At 45.1% G+C, this 16,820-nt stretch overlaps 1 protein-coding gene across 1 annotated transcript in view; it reads right to left on the bottom strand.

Moving 5' to 3' along the window:
* The window catches only part of LOC141132635 (solute carrier family 45 member 3-like), a 61,929-nt gene extending 53,801 nt beyond the window's left edge, over nucleotides 1-8,128 (bottom strand). Inside the window, exon 1 of the mRNA XM_073621249.1 lies at nucleotides 7,958-8,128. The gene's annotated coding sequence lies outside the window, so the exon portion shown is untranslated. The remainder of the gene's footprint in view (nucleotides 1-7,957) is intronic.
* Between the last annotated feature and the right edge of the window lie 8,692 nt (nucleotides 8,129-16,820).

Raw genomic sequence — 16,820 nt, 5'->3', positions numbered from 1 at the left:
GTGCAAGTTAAGAACTGTGAGGTGTAAATTGTACCCCATGGGATGACATATGAAGTAAAGCTGCACGACTAATCATTAAAAGATTGTGATCTCAATTCAACCCCTCCTCACAATCTTAATCCAGCATTTCCATGATTCATGTAACAAGTGCAGAGCAGTTCCTTGCTCTCAAACATAAATAAATAACAAAAAAAAAAAAAAAAAGCAGCCAACAAACATTGCTCAGCGCTGAAAGAGATAAAAAGAAACATTGTATCTTTCTGTTCTTTTAGAGATCAAAAGGGATGAACTTCGGTCTGCAAATGAGGTCAGTTTAACCACCAAGGCCCCTTTCACACGTGTGGTTTCAGGGAATGCCTGAGTAAACTTAAGGTCTATGGACCTCAACTCGCATCCAAGTCGGACCAAAGTAGTACAGGGACTACTTTGAAGTCACACAGATATGAATGGTTATCATGGGGTATGACTTGTCATGCGACTCTGATGTCCAAAGTCACAGGGAAAGTTAGAAGTGTGAAAGGGGCCTTACAGACTTTTTTTTTTGTATAATGTGAAAAGATGATGTTACGCCAAGAATCACAAGAGAATCGTGATCTTTATTCTAAGCAAAAATTGTGATTCTTATTTTATCCAGAATCGTGCAGCTCTGGTATGAATTGAACACAGGTCAGAGGTCAGATCTGAAATTCTGATTCTGTATTTCTGTGCACTTAAATTTAGATCTAACAAAATGTTTTCAACAGACCAAAAGGGAGCCCATACAAGAAGTTCATTGTTGGGGTTTACATACAAAAGAATTCTTGGGCATGAGAGGTCTACAGACATGTGAACTTTCCCCCATCAGATATTAAACAGCTGAGTTGGGCCAACCTCCTGTGATATCTGTAGGCACCTTTATGCTTATCACCCAACTTCAGGTTGAAACACATCATGGGTAAACAGCTTTGAAGACCCAATCTGGGAATACTCACATGAAAGACAGATTGATAACATTCACAGCAAAGTTTTCAAGCTCCTATCAGAACTGAAGCTATTTGAGATCATAGGGGAAGATAGGGTTCCTTTGCAATGCAAATTTCCTCATAGTAATCCTACCAAGGGCACTGCAGGGAATCTTTATTTTGTGTATACAAATGTTACCAACATCGCAATAGACAGCCTAGAAGACAGCAAAGGAAAATTAAAGCAGGAGCCCAGAGAGAGCTGTTAGCTTTTATTCTGGACCTGAACTAGAAAATTGAAGTTTATTACAATGATTGCAATGAGCAATGCTTACGAGTCTGAGATTTATACAAAGTAAATATATAAAAAGTGTAATAGACACTTGCACACAAAGATCTGAATAACAAGCTTTGCCAAGATATGGTGAATTTTTATACATATTTGGGGAGCAGATTTATGTTATGATTCCAAACCTAAAAACTGCTTTGAAGTAATATACCCAATAAAGTCAACAGGTGCAGCAAATTCATAGAGACTTCATACTAACACAATAGATCAAGTATTGTATAAGATATACAGATAGGTTAGATAACTGGCTAAAAATGTACTGCAAGTATAAGGGGTAGTTTGACTTGAATTTACAATCCACCCGCCCTCGGGGCACCTCGGCAAGGAAGCATTGTCACCTCCCTCGAGCACCTCGGCAAGGAAGCATTGTCACCTCCCTCGAGCACCTCGGCAAGGAAGCATTGTCACCTCCCTCGAGCACCTCGGCCAGAAAGCAATATCCCCTCCCTCGGGCACCTCGGCCAGAAAGCAATATCCCCTCCCTCGGGCACCTCGGCCAGAAAGCAATATCCCCTCCCTCGGGCACCTCGGCCAGAAAGCAATATCCCCTCCCTCGGGCACCTCGGCCAGAAAGCAATATCCCCTCCCTCGGCACCTCGGCCAGAAAGCAATATCCCCTCCCTCGGGCACCTCGGCCAGAAGCAATATCCCCTCCCTCGGGCACCTCGGCCAGGAAGCAATATCCCCTCCCTCAGGCACCTCGGCCAGGAAGCAATGTCACCCCCCCTCGGGCACCTCGGCCAGGAAGCAATGTCACCCCCCCCTCGGGCACCTTGGCCAGGAAGCAATGTCACCCCCCCCCTCGGGCACCCTTGGCCAGGAAGCAATGTCACCCCCCCCCCGGCCAGGAAGCAATGTCACCCCCCCCCTCGGGCACCTTGGCCAGGAAGCAATGTCACCTCTGTCGGGCACCTCGGCCAGGAAGCAATGTCACTAAGGCCCAATGAGCAATATCAACTCATTTGGCACAAGGGCCAGGGAGGAATGTCACCTCCCACAAGCACCAAGGCCAGGAAGCAATGTGATCTCATGCGGGCACCTGGGCCGGAGATCATTGTAACCTCCCTCGGGCACCAGGGCCAGGAATTGTCACCTCCCTCAGGCAGCAGAGCCAGGAAGCAACATCAACACCCCCTTTGAATTAAAACCAGCAGTGTATGGGTCAGCTAAACACTAAAAAAATTTTTAGCAAAATTTAATTTCGGTCACTTCTACCATACAAACTCTGCCCCTACTGCTAACATTTTTCTGCATACGGACTGATGTGCAGTGAACAATCCTGGCATTTGTAAGATGACAGGAGTAAGAGCCAGGAGTTGGGACAATGTAACTCACTGTACTATATCTATGAGGCAGTGTGGTCACCATAGGACACATAACAGCACTACAGAACACCTCCCCCATTGGTAGTGGTATGTAGTTTACAGAGGTGAACTTAGCATAAAACTGCAAGGTGCACAGGGCAGCACTGGATTTCTGGAAGGATCAATGTATATTTTTTACACTTTTTGAACAGCTATAACAAAATGGTTTCAATGGTTATAATTAACAGACTAAAAAGGAAAAAAATAAATGAAGGAAGGTCATTTGTACGGCTGAAATGTTCTTCAGAGAACCACAAAACATGCCATACCTTCTAAATACTATTTTGTACCTCTTTTACATACAGTAAAATCTGTATGTGGTCTATAGTAATTACATTCTTCTTTTCATTTTGTAAACTGCACTAGAAGACTGTCAGCTGGATTCTGATTGGCTGCCATGGAATGCACAGAAAGTCTCCATTCACAACCTGATCTTCTCATTGTCTGTCGGTTCTAGGGTGGAATGACAATGGAGTCTGGCTAAAAGATTGCCTGTAGGTAACTTAATACACAGAGTTAATTATCATAGTCAACTAGGCACTGAATTAAAAGAGCTGATATATTAGGGGGAGGTGCTGAGAACTGTGCCTAAAACACAGACTGCCCCTTTAAGATAAATTATGGACTCAGGTCAGATGGGGCTGACCCCTGCCGGCTAATTAACTCGCCAGTTTAGAAGGTCAAACAAAGTACGCCGTCCCTGAGAAGTGCTGCATTTTGTACCACCCAGAGAGCATCCCCACAGTATGGGCTTGTTCACACAACGCACGCACGTGTTAACGTACTGTGATAAAATGCCTTAGGGTCTGTTCCCACTTGTGCATTGCATTAACGTGCTGGAAAGCGCGCATTTTGCAAACACGAGACAACGCACGCATCGTATTTTGCTACATTGCAATTCATTTTGAATAGCACCCCAATGCACTTACCTAACGCAATGCAGTACGTTACAATAGATTTGTGAGCTGTGGTGTACTAAAACAAATGCGTGATTCTGGGACTCTTATATATAAAGAAACTGTAAATCCGCGCACACACGAGCGGAATGTCCGGCAGAAAAAGTGCGACAGAAGCTTTTCATCGTCTATTCTGATCACGTGTGTGCCTCATCGGACTTTTTCTTTTTCGAAAATTCTGACAGACCTAGAAATAGAACATGTTCTAAATATTTCCGACGGAACCAATTCCTATCGGGAAAACCAATAGTCTGTATGCTGTTCCAACGCACCAAAAACTACGCATGCTCTGAAGCAAGTACGAGACGGAAGCTATTGGCTACTGAACTTCCTTTTTCTAGTCCCGTCGCTGTACGTCACCGTGTTCTGGACGGTCGGACTTTGGTGTGATCGTGTACACACAAGACAGTTTCAGCGGAATTCTGTCGGAAAAACCTTCAGACTTTATTCCGACGGGAAAACCAGTCGCGTGTAAAGTCTCTGTTAAATATACCATTGAATGCATATCTATTGGATAAGTAAAAAAAAAGAAAACACTTCTGATCCTGCCTGAAATCTAGTGAGCTGATAACGCCCAGTGATGAACTCTTCATCCAGCCCTCGTTCACACTGAACACGCCTTTAAAATTGTGCCAGTTCAGGCGATTTCAAAGCCACATTTCAGTCCGACTTCCAGGGTGACTTGAAAGACATCTGTGCAGTTGCTGATGTCTAGTGAAATTGCCAAAAGTTGTGCAGAATCTACTTTTGGAAATCGGTGCGATGCGCACCGATTGGGACGCTCCTATTGCCAGCAATAGAGTCTGATTTGACCTGTCAAATCGCGCCAATGTGAACAGGGGGGGGGGGGGCTTAATATTGTTCCCAGAACTGCGTTGTTCCAGTTCAGTTGCACCGCAAAAGACAAGCCAGAACGCCGCGCCCCGCACCACCACACTGCGTTGGTGTGCACTGGGAAAACGTATGGTGCACAATACTTTTCTCAGCTCAGCATGAGACGATCGTCTGCCTCGCACGGTGCGGTGGCCAATAGAACTTAAAGTGTTACTAAACCCAGGACCCTGCATTCACTATATCTGATCTCCCACAGAACATGGAAATGCAATTATTTTAGTAAATATAAACTGCTACCTTTTCTCATCAGCATTATAAGGCAGTTTTGTGACTTCTACCAGTTCCTGGTAAAGCTTGTAGGAGGAGTTTTCATACTGCACTGAGCTATCCTATCAGGATCCAGGACCCCTGACTCTCTGTCTAGAGTAGACAGTGCTGATCACATGCACTCTCCCAAGAAAAAAAAAAAAAAAACTCTAGCAATGCACTCTGAGCATGTGCAGCCTGACTACAAAGGTTCTGTACTACCTGGTCATGTTCTGGAGTCAGTGGAAGAGGATCTGTGCATACAGGATCAAGCAGCCTTTTTACACAATGCAGAGGATTATCCCCTTAGGTTCCACTGTGAGCATAACAAGCATGCTTTACTGCAAGTACAAACTGATTTTACTGTTGTGGGTTTAGTGACACTTTAGTGAGATTTCAATAAAGGTCATATAAAAAAAAAAAAAAAAAAAGTAGGGCAAACACCCCAATTGCACATCTTTCTCAAGATAGCATTACCACACCCCTGAAAGCTTACCATCTTGTCCATACTCACCCTACCACCCATTTTGATAATGTTTTAACTTCTACTAACCATGCTTTAAAACCATCTAAACGCACCCAAATGACCTATGTAAACCCTTTGTTGATACTTTATTCTATACTTGAATTGATTGTTCACTAAACGATCGACTGTTCAGCTTTGGTCTTTGTAACTTGAAAAACTTATAATGAGCGTTGTCACCCTAGGAAACTTATAATGAGCGTTGTCACCCTAGGACAGGAAGTGTGTTACTGGCAGGATCACCAAAATAAACTGTATAGCATGTTCCTGCATCATGGTATTTGTCTGCAAGTTCTCTTATGTGGGCTTGGGGAGGGAGTCTCCAATCACCGGGACTAAAACTATAAAACCAATAAAGAAAATGACCACAAAGAATATTTGCCCACAAAAGCAGTTCATAACATTGGGGGGTCAATGTCCCGGAGGTAGAACATTGGGGGGGATCGTGTCCCGGAGGTAGAACATTGGGGGGGGGGATCGTGTCCCTGAAGTAGAACATTGGGGGGGATCGTGTCACCGAAGGTAGAACATTGGGGGGGGGGGGGGGGATCGTGTCCCGGAGGTAGAACATTGGGGGGGGATCGTGTCCCCGAAGTAGAACATTGGGGGGGGGATCGTGTCCCCGAAGTAGAACATTGGGGGGGGGAGTGTCCCCGAAGTAGAACATTGGGGGGGGGATCGTGTCCCCGAAGTAGAACATTGGGGGGGGGGATCGTGTCCCCGAAGTAGAACATTGGGGGGGGGATCGTGTCCCCGAAGTAGAACATTGGGGGGGGGGATCGAGTGTGCCGGAGGTAGAACATTGGGGGGGGATCGTGTCCCGGAGGTAGAACATTGGGGGGAGGATCGTGTCCCCGAAGTAGAACATTGGGGGGGGATCGTGTCCCCGAAGTAGAACATTGGGGGGGGATCGTGTCCCCGAAGTAGAACATTGGGGGGGGGATCGTGTCCCCGAAGTAGAACATTGGGGGGGGGATCGTGTCCCGGAGGTAGAACATTGGGGGGGGATCGTGTCCCGGAGGTAGAACATGGGGGGGGGGGATCGTGTCCCGGAGGTAGAACATGGGGGGGGGGGATCGTGTCCCGGAGGTAGAACATTGGGGGGGGGATCGTGTCCCGGAGGTAGAACATTGGGGGGGGATTGTGTCCCCGAAGTAGAACATTGGGGGGGGATTGTGTCCCCGAAGTAGAACATTGGGGGGGGATCGTGTCCCGGAGGTAGAACATTGGGGGGGGGGGATCGTGTCCCCGAAGTAGAACATTGGGGGGGGGATCGTGTCCCGGAGGTAGAACATTGGGGGGGGATCGTGTCCCGAAGTAGAACATTGGGGGGGGATCGTGTCCCCGAAGTAGAACATTGGGGGGGGGGATCGTGTCCCGGAGGTAGAACATTGGGGGGGGGAATCGTGTCCCGGAGGTAGAACATTGGGGGGGATCGTGTCCCCGAAGTAGAACATTGGGGGGGGGGATCGTGTCCCCGAAGTAGAACATTGGGGGGGGGGGGATCGTGTCCCCGAAGTAGAACATTGGGGGGGATCGTGTCCCCGAAGTAGAACATTGGGGGGGATCGTGTCCCCGAAGTAGAACATTGGGGGGGATCGTGTCCCCGAAGTAGAACATTGGGGGGGATCGTGTCCCGGAGGTAGAACACCCGGAGGTAGAACATTGGGGGGGATCGTGTCCCCGAAGTAGAACATTGGGGGGGGATCGTGTCCTGGAGGTAGAACACCCGGAGGTAGAACATTGGGGGGGATCGTGTCCCCGAAGTAGAACATTGGGGGGATCGTGTCCTGGAGGTAGAACACCCGGAGGTAGAACATTGGGGGGGATCGTGTCCCCGAAGTAGAACATTGGGGGGGATCGTGTCCTGGAGGTAGAACACCCGGAGGTAGAACATTGGGGGGGATCGTGTCCCCGAAGTAGAACATTGGGGGGGATCGTGTCCCCGAAGTAGAACATTGGGGGGGGGATCGTGTCCCGGAGGTAGAACATTGGGGGGGGGATCGTGTCCCCGAAGTAGAACATTGGGGGGGGGATCGTGTCCCGGAGGTAGAACATTGGGGGGAGATCGTGTCCCCGAAGTAGAACATTGGGGGGGGGATCGTGTCCCGGAGGTAGAACATTGGGGGGAGATCGTGTCCCCGAAGTAGAACATTGGGGGGGGGATCGTGTCCCGGAGGTAGAACATTGGGGGGGGGGGATCGTGTCCCGGAGGTAGAACATTGGGGGGGGGGGGGGGGGGGGGATCGTGTCCCGGAGGTAGAACATTTTGGGATCATGTAGTAAATATATAACATTGGGGATGATATACTACACATATAATGATGATTTATCACATGTGACATAGGAAGGGGGTGATTTACTAATCGTATAACATTGGGGATCATGTAGTAAATATATAACATCGGGGATGATATAGTAAAGACATTGTGGATGATGCCGTACAACTCTAGAATGAGGGTCGGAGGGGGCGATTTACTAAACACCTTAGACTGGGGGGTGATGAGAAAACATTGGGGATGATGTCCTGTCCATATAACACTAGTGTCCCCCGAAGTTGTGTGCTCCCCCAGTCAGTCCCGGGTGATGTGGCAGGGAGGATCTCCCGATGAAGTTGGGGAAAGTTTTGGTGCGGTGTATCAGCCTATCAGAAGATAGAATGGACGGCGGAGCCGCTCTCTTACCTCATCCTTCCGGACGGTGCGGCCCGGGGGCCGGCCTGTGATTGGATCGCCTGTCCCGCCCGGCTCGGTGAGGAGTCTCCGGTAGTTGGAGGAGGCGGCAGGAAACGGAAACTCGGGAGAGGGGGAGAGAGCCGGAGTCAGTGCGGGCTGGGCGAGACTCGGCGGCTGGAGGAGGCTGGGGATGTACAGGGGTGGGCTTAGAAGGGGGGAGAGAGGGGGAGGGGCGGACATAGGTACACACGTGTTAGAGGACCGAACACTACAAGTACTGCCATCTCATCCCTCATTGGAAGGGCCAACGGAGCATTTCATAAAGGGACATTTATTCCACAAAAAACTTGTTTTCTTAGTTTTCAATATAGTGAGAACGGGTTAGAACCCCTGTCGTGTTTTTACTGTTATCAGGGGTAGGGTTGCTACCTCGTCCCTTTAAAATCAAACACATAATAATTACACAGGTTCTGTGGCTGATTAAGGTGGTAATTAAACTCACTGCATTGACCACTGGGCACTTAAACCCCCTCAGGCCCCATTCACACTAGCGCGTTTTTTGATGCATTTTGCAGAAATGCATGGGAATTTTTTAACATGGGTTCCTATGGAACATGTTCACATCAATGCTTTTTTGTATCTCTGCGTTTTTGGAAAGGGTCGGGGACTTTTTTTCATGCAAAAAGCAGCGTTTTGCATGTAATGGATTTCAATGGACAAGCATCAAAAACGCAAGTGCACCGTTTTTGGTGCGTTTTTGCCGTTTTTTTTTTTTTGTAATTTTTTTTTAAGACTGTAAAAAAAAATGAAAAAAAAAAAAAAAAACGCAAATCGCGGCAAAAACGCTGCAAAAACGCTACAAAAACGTTGCTCAAAAACGTGCCAAGCATGAAAAAAAAACCTCCAAAAACGCTCAAAAGCAACATGCATAGGTGTGAATCGAGCCTTAATAACCAGACCAATTTTCAGCTTTTGGTGCTCTCACATTTTGAATGACAATTACTCAGTCATGCAACACTGTATCTATATGAAATTTTTGTCCTTTTTTTCACACAAATAGAGCTTTCATTTGGTGGTATTTAATCACCGATGGGTTCTTTATTTTTTACGCTATAAAAGAAAAAAGACCGAAAAATCTGTAAAAAAAATGCATTTTTCTTCATTTCTGGTATAAAATTTTCCAAATTAGTAATTTTTCTTCATATATTTTGGCCAAAATTTATACCGCTACATATCTTTGGTAAAAATAACCCAAATCGGTGGATATTATTTGGTCTTTGTGAAAGTTATAGAGTCCAAAAGCTATGGTGCCAATCTCTGAAAATTGATCACACCTGAATTACTGACGGCCTATCTATATTCTTGAGACTCTAACATGCCAGAAAAGTATAAATACCCCCCAAATGACCCCTTTTTGGAAAGAAGACATTCCAAGGTATTTAGAAAGATGCATGATGAGTTTTTTGAAGTTGTCATTTTTTTCCCACAATTCTTTGCAAAATCAAGATTTTTTAAATTTTTTTTCACAAAATTGTCATATTAGCAGGTTATTTCTCACACACAGCATATGCATACCACAAATTACACCCCAAAACACATTCTGCTATTACTCCCGAGTATGGCAATACCACATGTGTGAGACTTTTACACAGCGTGGCCACATACAGAGGCCCAACATGCAGGGAGCACCTTCAGGCGTTCTGGAGCACCCAGGCCAATTCTGACATTTCTCTCCTACATGTAAAAATCATCATTTATTTGCTAGAAAATTACATAGAACCCCAAAACATTAAATATGTTTTTTTAGCAAAGAGAATACAATGGTGGTCGCAACTTTTTATCTCGCACGGTATTTGTGCAACAATTTTTCAACCGTGTTTTTTTGGAAAAAAAAACAGCTTTGTGCTTTAAAAAAAACCAAAACAGTAAAGTTATCCCAATGTTTTTGCATAATGTGAAAGATAAAGTTATGCTGAGTAAATAGATACCCAACATGTCACCCTTCAAAATTGCACACACTTGGAATGGCGCCAAACTTCGCTACTTAAAAATCCCCATAGGCGACGCTTTAAAATTTCACTGAATACCCACATCTGTATGACTGGATACCCACATCTGTATCACTGGATACCCACACCTGTATCACTGGATACCCACACCTGTATCACTGGATACCCACATCTGTATCACTGGATACCCACATCTGTATCATTAGATACCCACATCTGTATCATTGAATACCCACATCTGCCACACAATTTAACCTTTTTATGGTGCTATTTTTTATTTTTTGTGAAAAAAAAAAAAAAGACCAAAAATAATGAGGAAAAAAAAAAATAAAAAAAAAATTTACTTTCTGCTATAAAACATATCCAATTAAAAAAAAACGATTTCTTCATCAGCCTAGAGCAAAATGTGTTCTGATGCACGTTTTTGATAAAAATCCCAATGTGTGTAAATTGATTGGTTTGTGCGAAAGCTATAGAGTCTACAATCTATGCTATGTATATATACTGGAATTTTTTTAATTTTTTTTGTATACTACTAATGGCGGCAATTAGCAACTTATAATGGGGTTGCGATAGTGCGGGCAATCTGACACTGAGGCTTAGAAGGAATTGACTAAATGCCACTGGCATCTCCAGTGCTATTAATACAGTGATCAGTACTAATAATATACATTGTCACTGTACAATAGTTGGAAAGGAGTTAAAGCTGTAGTAAAAAACATCTGCAAGGCAATCACATAATGTGCTAGTGTGCATCACATACTAGCACATCATGGAATACTTACCTTAGAACGAAGCCTTTCAGTGACGCACTATCAACACTGAGAGGGCTGACATCTTCCCCCGTCTTCCAGAGTCAGGCAACAACGACATTACTCCCGCACGTTAGCGCGGGAGCCTTCGGTTCCGGCACAAAGCTCTAAAGGTCCGGCAAGGTATGCCGGACCTTCAGAGCGCATGTGCCGGTGACAGAACTGGCTGCATCCAGGGTAAATATCTCCTAACGTTTAGGAGCTATTCATTTTACATACAGGTAAGCCAAATTATAGGCTTACCTGTAAGTAAACATCACCAAGCGGGCTTTACTACTGCTTTAACATCTAGGGCAATCAAGAGGTTAAAAGTGTGCCTAACAATGTGTAACGTGGCTGGGACTCGCTGACAGGCTCCCATTGTGTACAATCACAGTGGGAACTGAGCGGGGGGCTTGTATGCGTGTGCCCTAAACCCGGTAGTAGGCAGCAACATATGGGTACATCGCTTTGCCTACAGCTGCCGCTGGAGGCAAGTGGTAAAGCAGAACTAAAGGCAAAACTTTTTTTTTTTTATAGATAGAGCAAGGGAAGGTTATAACCCCTGTAAGTTTTATTTTCATCATCTGTGTTCCATTTGGGTAGATTTTCCATCACGACCTGTCCCATAGCCAAAATAGGAAGTGAGAAAAAAATCCCACGTGAAGGAATCCCTGGTTATCACCAAAACTATTGTCCCAGAGTAAGATATCCTTACTATTTCTGTTTTGAGGACAAAACAAAAGTTGGGATTTTCTATTATTTTCACTTACAAAATGTAGCACCCTTTACCAGAAGGTAGGTGCTAGTAAGGGTTGTTCTACTAGGTTTATTCAGCACAGGCAAATTTAGGAAGGCTTATGCTGCAAGCTAGGCCTGTCTGTTTTGATCTGGGGGCTGGGAGTGGTCAGAGTAGCAGTGGGTGTGACCACCTGTACTTCAGTTTTGAGGCGCCCCCCCCCCCCCCCTGCTTCCAGGGAGAATGTTCTGGAAGAGGAGGCTGGGCTTAGAGCTGGAGTGGCAGGCAGCCCATGTGGGAGCTCTGACCAATCCCTAACTGGCATTGACAGGTGGCGGGCCTCCTATATAGGCTGAGGTCACATGCTGCTGGGGAGGAGTAGACTGGGTGACATGAGGAATGGAGTGCTAGACAGCCGCAGGAGCACACCCCCATCTGGGGGGGGTGGGATTGCAGGAGGAGGCCCAGGGAGAACTGTGAGGGAACATTGCCTCTACACGGTCATCGGCAATGTCTCTGTCACCACACGGTCGGTGGCAGGGAGCTCCTGGAGCAGAGAGGGCAGGAGAAGCTGTCGGAACGCATGGTGCGGGAAAGTTCCTCATCAAGGACTGAGGGCTGGAAGGTTGGAAGTTCAGTGAGTGTTACCACAGTGGATAGCTGGAGGTGCCAGGGATTCTGTAAGGGAACTCTGCTTCTACACGGTCACTAGCAGAGTCTTTATTATGCACATGGTGGATGGTGAGGAGTCCTGGATCAGAGAAGAGACTGTGGGGATCTGTGTCAAATCAGTGTGGCCGGCTGGCACATGGTTTGTAAGTTAGACTGGCTGGGAGCAGTAGTCCATTTCCTAAAACATAGACTTTAACCTACTGGGCCTCCGGGGAGAGGTTCTTTAGGCCTAATAGCAGCGAGTCACCAGAGCCAGTAGAGGGGCTTATTCAGAGTGAGTTCTTAATACCCATTAGAAGAGGATGTGTTATACCCTAATGTAACTACAAGTTGTGCAGGAGGAAACCAAGTGTGCAAGGAGAAGCAAGTTTGGGCAGGTGGTGAAGAGAACTAAGACCATTACTTTTACATGGTCAAAAGTGATGTTTCTGTCCCTCACATGGTGATGGATGGAAAGCTCTTAGGAACAGCAGTCTGCATGGAGATGCAGAGGGAGTAACATTCTGCAGGGAGCTGCAGAAGAAGATTTCTACTTAGTCAAGTGTTCACATTCATTCTTCAGGCTCTAACTATGATCAAAGTATCTGAAATCTGTAAATGTGATGGCAATGATTGATTTTATGGGCATCCCATATCCAAATCCCTATCCAAGTTGTACCCCCCTCCCCCCCCCAATAAAAAAACAAAAACAAAGCTCGCAAATAACTGTTCATTGTCTCTGGAAGGGATGCATGAAGTCTGGCAGTGGGGTGATTTGGCGGATTGTTTGTCAGTAGTGCTAACACCATGGCTACACAATGATAAAGCTAAAGAGGACAAATAGAGAGGGTGAATCTCCCAAAATATAATGTATATAAAATAACAAAAGTGAGGGGGTAATAAGAGTTTATTTTAAAAAAGGAACTGAGAATGATAAGTAAATGCAAAGCACCTAAAATTGTGCATGGCTCATTTTTTAAGGTAACCCACAGATCGTTCACATTTGTGCCTTGTGGTGTGTTACAGCCTTATGTTAGTGCTTTGGAGTGCTGTTGTAAATAAATCGCACTGCACTGTGGTACTTGTGTTTTGTGTTTGCACTTATACACAAAAAAAATGCACATTTACTGGGGTGCAACACACCAATGTGAACCAGCCCTTGGTTTAAAAAAAGAGTAGACAATTTTAGACAGTTTTTTTTAGTCCATGTGATTTGAAAATTACAGCCACTGCCTACAATAAAGTTCCTTATCCTACTGAATTTTATTTATTTATTGCAGGTATTTATATAACGCCAACAATTTAACAGCTTTTACATATTGTACATTTACATCAGTCTCTGCCCTCGAGTAGCTTAAAGAGGAAGTAAAGTCTTCTTTTTTAATTGTACCTACAAGTAAGCTTATAATAAGGCTTACCTGTAGGTACTGTAAATATCTCCTAAACTTGCAGTTTAGGAGATATTTACTATATACGCGCATTCGCTCTGAAGGAACGGTCGTATGTGCCATTTCTTCAGAGCCCTGTGACCGGCGGCTCCCGCGCACATGCGTGGGAGTGATGTCATCGCGACTGCGGCCACTTACAGCGCCGGAGCCCACAAACCCAGAAGAAGCACTGGGGAAGATGTCAGCCATCTCTCCTGTGTGCAGGCGCCTCTGTGGGGGCTTTGTTCTAAAGTAGTTCATAATGAGCTAGCATGCGATGCATACTAGCTCAATATGAATTTGTCTTATAGTTTGTTTTTTTCGGGGGGGTTTACAACCTCTTTAAAGTCTAAGGTCCCTAGCCCACACACAAGGGCCAATTTTGACAAGAGATCATTAACCAACAGCATGTCTTTTGGAGTGTGGGAGGAAACCAAAGTACCCAGAGGAAACCCATATAAGCATAGGGAAAACATGCGAACTCCATGCAAATGGTGTCCTGGCTGTGAGGCAACAGTGGTAACGACTAAGCCACTGCAGTCAAGCAGTGTTTGAAATCTGGAGCATTACTTCATTTTTTTGGAAACGTCAAAGTATCCAGGCTATTGGATTTCTGTCAACCAATCTGAATCAATTCGGTGATGACCCAATGTCAGTGAACACACACCATCAACGTGTTCAATCATTGCTATAAGAGGGCCTGCAGTACTCCTTTCCTGTCCTGCTCTTTAAGCCTACCCATGAACAATGTCTCCTGCATACAGTCCCAACATTAGCATCCTATCCCTCAAGAAGGGCCATGTTGACCGTCTCAGCCTATATAAATGAGATTGCCAAATCTGACTCTGATGAAATATGTATGGGTAGCTTTAGCCATAGAGCCAGAATGGGATGAGGTGGGACCCATCTCAGGAGGGGATGCATTAATGGAGGCTTATCATGGGGCACAACAATCAGGCACAATAGTAAACTCTTTAGATGCTCCCGGATAGGCTGTGCCTGGTAAGAGCGTAATCCAGTTTATTGTTACATTGTGCAAACTACAAACTACACTATGTAAACACCTTTTATCTCCCAACTCCTCCCATCCTTTGTTTTGCTGCTAAGTGTATTAAGGATTGCTGAAAAGTAACATGGCATTGGCCTTTCATATTCTAAAAGTAACTGTCTGAGAAGTGTGTGACGGTGGGGGGGTCACTTCTGGCCTGGGGCAATTAGAGTTGAGTGGATGGCAAAGCAGAAGCAGCTACACATTTATATACACACACACACACACACACATACATACATACATACATATATATATTGTAACATCGGGGGTTGGTTTAGCTTAAAGGTAGAGCTTACCAGTGAGCTGAGTCCACGCCAGATATGCAGTTTTAAGGGCTTGTAGGCCCACTTTTATTAAAGAAAGAAAATGTCCGATAACAGAAGAGTTGCCCACACAGGGGTTTCAGCTTTCCACAGCAACAATGTAAGTTCAATCAAAAATACCAAGCCACCTGGCTCTCTTTAGCAGCACTGCTGCTCAGACTTATGCTTCAGCCCTCTCGGCTCTATATAACAGAGTTCCTGTACACCCAGTACCTCAGCACTCTTTTTCAGCTTCCTTTTCCAGCCCACAGGCTTGGACCCTCTGTCTACTCTGACAGACCTGTGCAGACATGCACACTTCTCCCTTGCTTGCCTGGACTCCTCGGGAGGGTGGAGCCCAGAACTATGGTCAGGTGTCTACAAATATCCCAATACACACCTGACCAGTCAATATGCTGGTGGATCTCAAAATCTGGAGAAAGCTGCGAAAGCAGTTTTCTCCAGTCCATATTTATGCTCTGTAGCCTTGCACCAAGCAAATGTGCATACCCTGTGTCCCCCAAACTATCAATTTTACCTTGACAGCATCTCCTACTGTCACAATATATATATATATATATATATATATATATATATATATATATATACATATATATACATATATATATATATATATACACATATACATTTTATTTTATTTTTTTTTAATTTATTTATTTTTTTCTTTTGTAAATTACTATACTAATCTCATCAACCCTGAACAAAGGTGGACATGTTTCAAGTCCAACCTGGGTGACAACCATTCTATAGATACACTGGAGGAGTGAAACAACCTATAGATGAGTCTTTTTTTTTTTTTTTTTTTTTTTCGTTCAACCTGTAGGTTGAAAAAAAAAAACACACATTCGAGGTGGATGGGGGAACCCTCCCCACTGAGCCTTTGTATTCTGACGATGGGGAGACTTGCCATCAGAATACACTGATCAGCAGTGCCGGCGATAGCCTGCAGAGCTGATCGAGCAGGGAAAACCCAACTGAATTTCGATCCATGTATGGCTGGTTCGAGTAAAGCCTCCCAGTGACAGAAGTTGTGTTATTCTAACCATTCTTTCACCAGGTGAAAATAAAGGGGAAAAAAACTATAAAAAGAAAACTAATGCAGCCACCAAATCTAAGTAGGCCATAACACATCTGGTAAGCTGCAATGTCGCGTACACATGACTGTTTTTACCGTCGGAATGAACTCTGAAGGTTTTTCTGACGGAGTTCCGACAGAGTTCCGACGGAGTTCCGCTGAAACTGTCTTGCGTACACACGATCACACCAAAGTCCGACAGTCCAGAACGCAGTGACGTACGACGGGACTAGAAAAAGGAAGTTCAATAGCGAGTAGCCAATAGCTTCCGTCTCGTACTTGCTTCAGAGCATGCGTTGTTTTTGGTCCGTCGGAACAGCATACAGACGAGCGGTTTTCCCGATAGGAACTGATTCCGTCGGAAAGATTTAAAACATGTTCTATTTCTAGGTCCGTCAGAATTTTCGAAAAAAAAAAGTCCGATGAGTCCCACACATGATCGGAATGTCCGCTGAAAAGATTCCGTCAGACTTTTCCTGCCGGAAAGTCCGACTGTGTGTACGCGGCACAAGACATTAATTTTTTTATTTATTTTTTTTTTTGGCGTTAGATATGGCAGGGATTTACTAAAACTGGAGCATGCAAAGTCTACTGCAGCACTGCATAGAAACCAATCAGCTTCCAGGTTTTATTGTCAAAGCCTAAATGAAAAAGCAAAAGTTAGAAGCTGATTGGCTACCATGCACAGCGGCACCAGATTCTGAATGCACCAGTTTTGGCTTCTCCCATAGTTTGAGACAGCTTATTCATTTTTAACAGCCTGGCAACGCACCTAAACACATGATTGGCTACTACAATTGTTGTAC

Source organism: Aquarana catesbeiana, linkage group LG03, assembly GCF_042186555.1.
Source record: "Aquarana catesbeiana isolate 2022-GZ linkage group LG03, ASM4218655v1, whole genome shotgun sequence".
Classification (NCBI taxonomy): domain Eukaryota; kingdom Metazoa; phylum Chordata; class Amphibia; order Anura; family Ranidae; genus Aquarana; species Aquarana catesbeiana.
This window is presented reverse-complemented; position numbering and strand designations above follow the sequence as displayed.